The 11,277-nt window shown below is 34.8% G+C and overlaps 1 pseudogene; it reads right to left on the minus strand.

Moving 5' to 3' along the window:
• Positions 1–367: 367 nt before the first annotated feature.
• On the minus strand, positions 368–4,533 carry LOC103164097 (annotated as a pseudogene).
• Between the last annotated feature and the right edge of the window lie 6,744 nt (positions 4,534–11,277).

Genomic DNA, 11,277 nt, shown 5'->3' on the forward strand with positions numbered 1-11,277 from the left:
CACTTACATGGTGGGACAGTGCCATCTGTGACTGCACATACAGGTGAGCTGATGCACTCTTTTGTCTAACTTGTGCTGCAAGCAAGTGTACTGTTCACATACATGTATGCAGGCAAAACAATGTGAATAACCCTTATTTAAAAAATTTATAAATATAACCAAGGGTAAGTCAAATGCATTTCTGAACATCTTTGGTGAATGCACAACCATGACTGAAATTATGAAAGTAGGAATGATAAGGATACAACCATTACATTTGTGCTAACTACAAACTAAATATGCTTTAAAAAAAACATGGAAAGCTGATAATTTGTACACTGTGTTAACTTTCATGGAAAAAAATTCTGAGATGGACAATGTGGTTTTCTTAAAGGTCAATGCCTAGAGGGAAAAACAACATTGATCACTTATGAATTTTAATTGCCAGAGTGCAGTTTAAAATGATGATACCCCCCCACACACATTCATGGGGCCCCTTGTAGTATATCAGTACTTACCCTAGCATAGGAATGGACTTTGGGAGCCCATCTACATAGAGGGATGATACTCCCTGAGCCTAGACACACAGGATGGGCCTAGGCCCTATCCCAAAGGACATGACAGATGCTGAAGACTCCCTATGGAAGGCCTCACCCTCCCTGGGGAGCAGAAAGGATATGGGATAGGTAGGGTGTTAGTTGGGAGGGCAGGGAATGAGAGGAGGGAGAGGGAACTGGGATTGACATGTAAAACAATCATGTTTCTAATTCAAATTTTAAAAACTAAAAATGGTGATACAATGATATGAAACATTTTTACTTTAAAATGAAAGAAAAATGCTCATATCTGCTCTTCCTACACAGAACTTTTCCAATTGCTTAAACATTGGAGAACACTGTGGAGAGGTGGAAATACCTCAGTTACACTGGCACTTACCTCTCTCATTGGAAATCTCATTGTCTGGACAAGGAGTACAATCGTAACAACAGATAGCCTTCCCCTCCTTGGGGGATTTTCTGAATCCAGGAACACAGCTCTCACTGCACACAGAGTGAGGTAGCTGAAAATTAAATAAATGGGAGAAATATTCAGCAGGGGATAGTGTTAAAATAATAGAGATTTTTTTCAATATTAATGAGATGGTAGTTTTTATATTTATAATTGCAGGTTATGATATTGTTGATTCTTGATCGAAATGGTATGCCCTATGAAGTTCAATGTTGTAAAATAATGATCGAATGACAACAAATATCAAAAGAATGTTGGAATTTTAATAAGTAGTACAAATTAACAGAAAGTTACATCATTGAATATATGGCTAGAATGTCAATCAGAATGTCTTAGTGTTCCTACTGTGTGCTTTCTAATGCTAGAGGGAACATTTTGATTACAGTGGTGATATTTAAAATCTCTATGGATACAAACTTAAAAGGAATCAAAATTACAATGCAAACAAGTCTTTGGACCTTTCTATGAGAGGTGATCTATATTAGGGTACTTGAGAGGGAAGACATACTCCAAAAGTAGTTAGCACCATATCATTAACTATTGTCCTGGACAGATGAAAACTCAGAAGGGATTGAAGAGCAATAGTTACCTCTAGCCATTATCTGACTGAAAAAGTCATATGAACAACTTTATCAGGCTCCTTCAGACATGAGTGTCTGAATATTGTTGCATTGCACCTGGCACATGAGACCCTATTAAGTCTATGATATTAGGCTGATTCTGTGCAGTGTGTATTTTTAGTTCTTGATCATCTGATTACTTTTTCAGCACCAAAATATTTAACCCATGAAAATGTGCCTCCCATACTACAGTGGTTTCCTATGGCTAGAAAACAAAAGGGCAAATGATTATGCTCTGGTATTTCCTATTCTCAAATTTTGTTAATATAGAATCAGCAAATGAATGAAACTGGATAATGAGACAATTTATCACTTGAAATTTATATCTTTGGAGAAATGTATTTAAAAATAAACAATCACAATATTCAGAATAAGCAAACAAAAAATTCCTGATATTGACATGTTTTGTTTATATTGATGAATCCCATAAAAAGTACCAGATATCATTACATTGAGAAATGTTTATTACATAGTGATCAATTATGTAAGGTTCAACCCACCTCTGTAAATCAGGTGGGCCACTGAATCATATGATCAGACAAAACCAGTTGTTGAACCTGTGGAGCATTTGGAGTAAATTTTCCAACTTTCATCATTTGTCTGAGACCAGTTGGAAAATTCCTGTCATTGAGAATATCATACACATTGTCTAATTTGATTTGTGAATCCAAAACCACATGGGGTTTTGATAGCACCATTTTTGAAATGGATTTTCCAGTGAAAAGTGTGAAGCTAGAAGAGATAGAGAAATTTATAATGAATTTAGTCCCAGAAATATTCAACAGAACCAAAGAAAAGCATTTAAGTTGGCTGGAGATTATGAACACACAGCTTAAAATACAAATATATACTTCTCTTTGCCTTCTGGAGCATACTTAGACCCCAGTTTTAAATGTATAACTGTCTGAGTGGTGGGGTTTTACTTTTTGACTACGTAAAATAAAAAAAAAAAAAAGATCACATGAGATTGTAAAATCTAAAAGAAAAAAAAAAGAAAACAGTCTCACATTGACTTTAATCCATGATGTGAAATGGAAATTACAATGAGGTATTAATGAATTTAATGATGAAACCAAAAAACAACCATAATATTTCTAGGCTTATAATGAGTGTCAAAAGGAAGCACTGGTATACATATGAATACAAACAAACACAATTACCCAAAAATCTAATTGAGGCAAATCACCAATTTTGCAAATGCTGGTCACATAGAATTTTTTAAGTATCATATTCAATTTTCAGATTGTAAATTTTGATGTTTATTTCCAAAGCTTAATAAAATAGTCAGTTGGGTAACATAGTATTTTAGCATTTGACAGTGAAAGGTCTAGTAGAATTTGACCATTTATGACCTACTTATCCTATTTATGGACTTAGAGATAATGGAGTATCAAATTGGGACTATTGCCATGAGAAGATTCTGAGGTTAATTGTAACAAAAACTGGATATTGACATACACACATTTTATTCTTTTTATTGACACCCATATATCATGGACAACCACATATGTGTCTGACATTCAGACAGGAAACTACATGGAATTTTCCATATTCTTTTTGGTAAAATCTGCCACAAAGTACAGTGTGTTGAACAGTTTCATAAAGCCTCAGTATGTCACAGTGCTATTGTTAAAATACACAGGAAGAGAAATTACCTCCCAGGGATGGATACTCTTCTCCCCATTTCCATGAGGTTCAATTTCTATTTGTTTGACCATCTCCTGGAGACTGTGAGCCACAGAAATATATATATATATATATTTGTATATATTGTAACTCTCATCAAACATGTCCGTTTCCCATTGATTTGAAGGAACTAATTCCAATGAAGCACTGGGTAGATAGTTACCCGATATTTTACAGTCAGGTACAGATAAAGAGCAACTGAAGTGTGTATTCCAAAAACAGAGCAAGATAATGGTCTTCTGGGTATTTAGAAAGGGTGTAAGTCTGGATAAATTTTCTAAAATCAGAAATCTCATCATGGTTTTGTGCAAAAAAGAGAGTCCCATGAAATAAAAAATGAAAGGAATATAACTGCTAGAGATACCCAAATGGGAATTTAGGACCCAGATTTTCCATTTTAACCAATATGTTATACAGAAAAAAGTGATCTGAAAAGATTCAGTGTTATCATAAACAACAACCACATTTGCAGATGACAACACAATCAGCTCAAATACTTTGTGTTCATCAGCCAAGTAAATCATATTTTCTGACATCATTGTCACAAAAGCTACACAAATTCTATTCCTATGCAACTCTTCTCTCAAGTCTTATAAAATCTGAGTTCCTTTATGGTCGTCTATGAGGACCAATCCCACCCAGGTCCAGCTGAAATGAAGCAGCAAAGATACAATGCCAAGTGACAGAGAAGTGTCCTTTGGAGCTGTCTGGTAGAAGGAAACTGGCCTCTGTCACTCAGGATATTGTCAAATGGTCCAAAACTAAGCTGACGGGGTTTTCAAATAAACAAGAATGAAAAAAAAAATCATATAGAACACAATCTTAGACCAGAGGCAACACTTGGGATTGGTAGGGTCTAACTTCTGTTAATGGTGCTTTAAAATCTTGTCTCATTCTTGAAGACTTTATTGAGAATTCCTGACAAGACACAGTTTTCTTGACCCATGTATGCTTCAAACTCCTCTTGTCTACATGAAACAAAGTATATGAGGCTACATAACCAAATGCCTGACTTCTCTTTGAAAGACAAGTGATGGATATCTCATCTTTATATAAAACATGTTAAATGTGAGCAATTTAGTAACACTTTCTCCCTCACAGCCATATCCCTTACCTGTGGATATTTGTAGAAATTCAATAGTTCTCCTATGCATGCATAAGTTGACCATGATGTTCCTTTAAGTAGAGCAACAGCCTTGTTTTCCTTTCTACATGTGTAGTTGGGAATGTTGATTTCCATTCTTGCGAGCCAAAGAAAAGTTTCCTGGAGAATATCCCATTCACCTCATTGCACAGAAGAGATATAAAATCCTAGAGATGTGTTAGGTAACAGATGAGGGTTCCTGTTGATCTTCTCAGTAGCAAATATGAGGCCAAAGAACAGTGGTAGTTCTTAACTTGATCCTGAAGAAAAGTTTGTCAGTATTTCTGAACAGAACACATACAATCCTGCAGACCAGTTTGATGTAACCCCTTTAATTTCAATGTTGTATTTACACAAATAATTTCATATCATCCCAGTAATGGTTATAATTTGAGTATCCAGTATATATAGTAACTGTTGGTTTCGTTACCTAAAATAATTGGTTGGATTTACAAGTCCTTAGGAGAAAAGTTGATTTGAACTGATAGGACTGGTTGATATCTTCTAATAAGATCCACATAGCAGACCCTCTGGTATTTTGACACTGTAGGATATAATCAGCCAATAGAATCTTCCATTTCTAGAACCAAATCTGGTTCTGTGGTCTCTATCCCTTAGTTATAAATGGCCTTTAGGAGTTTATTACTCATAGACTAGTAGGTTTTTCTCATATTGGACATTGTCCCTTTTTGCTCTAGCAGCTTATGAAAACAGATACAGAGACTCACAACCAAATATTAGGATAATCTCAGGAAACCCAGGAAAAGAGGAAGATTGTAGGAGCCAGAGGTCTTGAAGATACCAAAAGAATATGACCCACAGACTAAAATAGGCACAGATCACAGAGATCACAGAAACTGAAGGGGAAACTATGGAGCCGTCATGGGTCTTCCTGGTCCCCCCACATATTTTCCGTGGTTATTTTGGGGTTTTCATTGGATAACTAACAGGGGGATGGTATTCTTTTGCCAACTCCTGACATATTTTTAATCCTACTGGGTTGACTCATCCAGTCTTGATATAGATCTTTAAGCCGAAATATATTGAAACTTGTTGTGTCATGATATCAACTGGGATACCTGTAATTTTCTGAACAGAAACACAGGAACAGTGGATCTGGGAGACATGGGAGGTGGGGGTAACTGGGAGAGTGGAAGGAGCAGAAGCTGTAATCACTATGTATTTCATCACAGAAGAATACAATTATTTTTAAGAAAAATTTATATCAGTTCTTTCAAATCTGATATATGATTTTTATATATAATATTGATGGTGTTAAGCATATGTGTAATGACTACTGATGCATTAAACAATAAATGAACAAATGGTTGCTTAAAGGTCCAACACAGGGCTTCTGAATTATCTTTTAAGCTAAACAACTGCTGTTTACATACCTTCAAATCTGGTGGATTAAGTAACTATGACAGGACTAGTTGATGTTAATATATCTTTAAGAAAAGATGGGCTGACCTGTCAGTAATTTTGAAAGGAAGGAAGAGATATCTACCTATGTGATGAAAATTTTTCTTTATACATACTAAGAAAAGAATTTAAATGTAACTCCTGGATCTCCCAACACTTTAACAATTTTCTGTAAGCAAGCTGACTATTTTTGTTTACTCCCTAGTGTGAACAGGTATGAAATTGAACCCTAGTGTGATTGAGTACTTAAAAAAAGAAGACAATCCTGAATAAATATTCTCAAAATTGGTTGTAAATTTATGTGCTAAGCCTATTGTGTCTTATGTTATTATCAGAGATAAAATGTTAGGATGATGGAAATTTTAAAATTTATTTTTTTAAAAAGTAGAAATTGTCTATAAATATTATATATGGATGTTTCCAAATTGTGGGAAAAACTACAAAGCATTTGCAAGTTATGAAATTGTAAGTGGATTGAGATACACAGAGTTTGAGACTGAGTGCATACCTTTGGTACCATAACACATATGGTATTCAATTCTCTGTGGATTATGATTGAGAATTTTTCTTTTTACAAAAGGCTGGCTGAATTCTTCCCTGTGTCCAGTCTACAATGAGGAGAGTTAAAACACAAGGGAAGTCACAGTTGAGGTAAACTAGGCTGTTGACTTATGTTCACTAAGAGAGGCAACAGTCCATAAAAGGCTTGAAAAATCAGAGGTTCCTCAAAATCCTAAGAGAACACTTGAACCTCAATTTGCAATGGGCCACAGCAGAAGAGAAAGAGAAGCTAATTTTACTAATAATATAGTCTTAAGCCAGCACCAGTAAAGTATGAGCACAGTTAAAATATTCAGTATGTCTGGTGAGCAATTTAAGAGAAAGCAGTTCTCAAAATTTCCCACTCCGGATTCTCTTTGGCCCCATAGAAGAAAAGACTTTAGCTTTCTTTACTACTACAGTGTCTGTCGATGGCTTAGAAAAAAAAAAAAAAAAAAGGAAATCTTAAATACTTGGGTCAAATCTAAAAGTGTTGTTTTGTTTTTTTTCCAATTTTGCAGCATCAACACTTTCTCATAGAGTACTTCTCACAGAGAAAAATGTGCCCCTCTGTAACACTAAATATGCATGCTCCCTGATTTAAAGGGGCTGTTGGTCATTCTATGTCACTAAACACATTGATTTGGGAAATGCTTCAGGAATGCCACAAAGGGTGCTTGGACATCAACTGGCTTCTCTTTCAAAGCCCCAGGTACTTGTCCTTTATGCAGAAGTCTGAGCTCACAAACAGCTTATTTTACTAACATTCCTTTTAAAAGTTCTAGAACATGGTCCAGACCAACATGGATTCACATTTCATCTTACTAAACAAAACTCATCTTAATGATGCTAAACATATTTGCTCTAATTTAAGCTCTTAATGTTTTGCACAACATTATAATAGAGGAGAGATAGCTGATTCTGAATTTACACTGGTAAGCTCAAAATATCTAAAGTGTTTCCAACTAACTATAGAATATACAACAGTGACATAAATCCTCATTTTCTAACATCCCTTACAAACCCTGCAATGAGATTTTTTAAATATGGTTTCTTACCTATTCTCTTCCTATAATAAGAATGAACCCCCAATTATGTTCTTATGTACACTCTCAATAAGAGTTATAGTAGCCTAACAGTCTGAATATGTGTGTTGCAGATGTGACCTCATGTACATAACACACTCCTAGCTTCAATGCTGCCATCAAATGGCTGTATTATGGTCAGAATTCTTTCATCAGTTTAGTTTTCTTTTGGCCACTTAGAAGGAGCCAACTGTGAGGCTACATATTTGCAGCCATTTCTACATCACCCTTGTTCAACTAAAAAAACTGAGAGAGATTTGTATAAATACATAAGAGAACCTCAGGTGACCTTTCCAAGAGGGAATAATGGGTCATCCCACTCATCTTTGCCTTTTCCATATCATAACCAATGCTGGATTTATGGAAAGAGAAAAACATTTGTGAGAAATGTATAAAGATCTGCCTAGGCTAAAAACAGAATATAAGACACATATCCATAAAAACAATTCTTAATATAAAATATTTTAAACTTAAAAATAGGATTAAGAAGGTTGCTTGGGTATTTTTGTGACCATGCAAACCAGAGGACCTTAGAGACATACAAAGACCCTGCAAGAAAACCTGATACGATGACGGGAACTGAGATACGTGTTTATATGCTGATACTTTGAGCATATTGGCCAAAGAGACTGTGTATCTACACATCATTATCCGTGCTTTAATATATCTATCCCTGGAATTTACCTTTGTCTACCACATCATGTAAAGAAGGAGTATATGGATACTTACTTCTAAACACTTGAAAACACAAACACATGCATAAAGGTTCTTGTCTCACCAAGAACTTCTCTGCACATTCAGGTGCTCACCGAATTTGCACTTAAACTGACAAGATATGCTAAATACCATCATTTTTGTAAAATGTTCTCTCATTTTGTATAAGTTAAAGATCCCTATGTAATTTATAGAGTTGGAAAATTTTGGTTTAAATCACAATAGTTACAAAATTTGTAACATTAATTTTGGATATTTGAGAACTATTGCACACACACACATATATATACATATACATAATATATATATGTATGTATATATACATATACATATACATTACATACATACATACATACATACATACATACATACATACATATTGAGGGAACCATAGATTTGAAGAACATAGATCACTGGGTAAGTCCCTGGGAAACTATTGAAATGCATTCTGACACAAACAATGGTTAAATAGCAGGGGAAAGCTTATAGGTTGTTCTCAATATATTTATTTATAGATACAGTTTGAGCCAGGCTGTTCTTAACCCTTTTAATGCTCCAATTCTTGGGTCTTAGGGTTATGAGCATGGGACCTAAGATTTATTTATGTACTACTAGTGAATCAAGATAGGGATTTAAACAAAACAAATAATTCCTAATTATTGCTTCTATCAATGTCTTTTTAAACTAATTAAAATCAAAGTCTCAATTGTACTCAGCATTCTTTCTGCAGAGAAAACCACTGAATACTCTACTCCTGAGCAGCTAAAGGCAAAGCAGAGCAAGGTAGAATCTGAGTATCAAATGTTAAATAACATAAATGAAAAGAAACTGTGCTTCTACCCTTGAGAGGGGAAAATGGTGAACAGAAATATGACCTGAAAAATAGTTGTGTGACTATAGCAGAGGGAAGCCCGGGATAGAAATACAAGTTACATTGGTGTGTATTCAAACTTTAGACACAACAAAAACTGAATTCTGAAAATGAATGAATTTTTAAAAGCACATACTGTTTGAAAGATGTTTCTTTAATACTAAAGCCAGTCATTTCCTTCAGGACAAAATAATTATAAGAGGAATAAATGTATCAACAAGCACATTTCCATCACTGTATCAAGTTTCTTGTGTTTTCAAATGGCACTGAGAAGCATTGAAGGAGCATACAAAAACAAGAGTCCAAGAGAACATCATAAAGCAGAAGTGTCTACCAGAGAGTAAGCATGGGAACATGGATCTGAAAGTGGTCATCTGCTGAAAACACAGTTTCTGTGATTGTGAGCATACGCTTTTTTAAATATTGTTGGTGAGTGAAGTCATCACTCTAATCACATATCTTTTGGCAGGCCTCTTCTATTCTATGGAGAACTTTGGATTTTTTTCCAATTACTCCCATCTGTATTAGGGATAAAAACAAACTTCAAAAGAGATTTGGAGATCTTTATCCTGGGGCCTTATGAATGTGACTGTGAGGACAGTCACATTACCAAATGGAGGACTCCTCTTGAGTACACGTGTGCAAAAATATCTTCCATAATAGCTACATGTAAGAGTGACTTGGAATGATGCAAATGTCTTCCAACAGAGGAAACCAGGAAGTGAGAAAGAAAACATTCAGAAAATGTTAGCCAGAAAGGGGCCGCCATTGAAAATCAGCAGGGCACCTGCTCTCTTTAACTAATTATTGCCTTTGCCACTCTAAGCTGTCAGCGGCCTGGAACCTTTTCTGTGTGAATCATTGATGTCTGCAAAACAATATTCCATCACTGCCTGTCTTCAATCTAAAATACTTTGTCTCATTTCTAGGAAACTAATAGGCTGAATTCATTAACTCCAAATCAATAACTTAATATCAGTTGTCATATTGGTTTTCCCATTTACATTCTGAAATTTTACCTAATTTGCTATTGTGTCTTTTCAATGGTGAATCATTCATTCAATATAAAATCCTGATCCCTCCCTACATGCTTAGAAATAGCTTCACCCTCTCTTTATGATTTTCTTTGAACATGAAATATTTAAAGAAAAACTTCTGTTTAAAAAAATGTAAGAGCTCATGGAGTCCACTGACCATGTTTTAGTTCAAAATATTTTAAATGAAGTTAAACTCAAAAGGGGAAAGTGCCATGAGTGTAAATTAAATTTTGAAGGATGTCACATGAATATGTATGCCTAACACCTCAGCCATGGATTCACATAGATTCTATGGTGTAGGGAAAGTACTTCTTCTATGTGATTATATAATCTAAGTGACATACTTGCATGTAACAAGTAGCTTCTAACCTAGAACTATCACACATGCCCAATATACATCTGTTTGTGTAGAGTGGAAAGATTTTTCTTCTGAATAAAACAGGGGTATTTACTGGTTATCACAATCACATGCACTTCCTTTATCATAAGGAAATTTTTAGACTTCAGTCTTCATAAAAGCTATATTAAGCATCTATATCCTGTTACCATGTGAGTTCAGTTTGGAAGTTGGTTTGCTGAGGTGGCAAGTGTGTATAAGGATGTTATTGGTGTGACTGGTGTGGTAGGAAAGAACCTCCTGTGGCATGGCCAAGATTTGGAACATAGAATCCAGGGAAACTCAGAGTTATACAGTGTGACTCTCAAAAAAAAAACAAAAAACAAAAAACAAAAAACAAAAAAAAACCAAGTTAATCTTTTTTCAGAAGTCCCGGAAAACTGAGTTTCCATTACTGTGGGTCAGATTTGTAGAAGAATATATTCTCATTTTTAAAGTACTATTTTTTTGGCTCTTTATTGTAACATTACCAAATAAAAGCATTATGTTCATAGATAGGCTGGGTTCCTGAAACCATTTTCCACAAATAATCACCCTTATCACTCAAAAGGAAACATACAATTCCTACTATATGAACCAAATATTTATTAGTCTCATTTTGTGTTTTCTGTATGATAATTGGAGTTTATATTAGGACTAAGAACTTCAGATCTGATACTGTGTTCTCTAACACTTTATGTAGAATTTACAGTTCATATGTCAGTGTCAGATTAGAAATCAAAATATCTAATAATTCATTACAGTGGGAAGATTTTGGAAATTGGAAACATGGAC

This window comes from Cricetulus griseus, chromosome 4, assembly GCF_003668045.3.
Source record: "Cricetulus griseus strain 17A/GY chromosome 4, alternate assembly CriGri-PICRH-1.0, whole genome shotgun sequence".
NCBI lineage: Eukaryota > Metazoa > Chordata > Mammalia > Rodentia > Cricetidae > Cricetulus > Cricetulus griseus.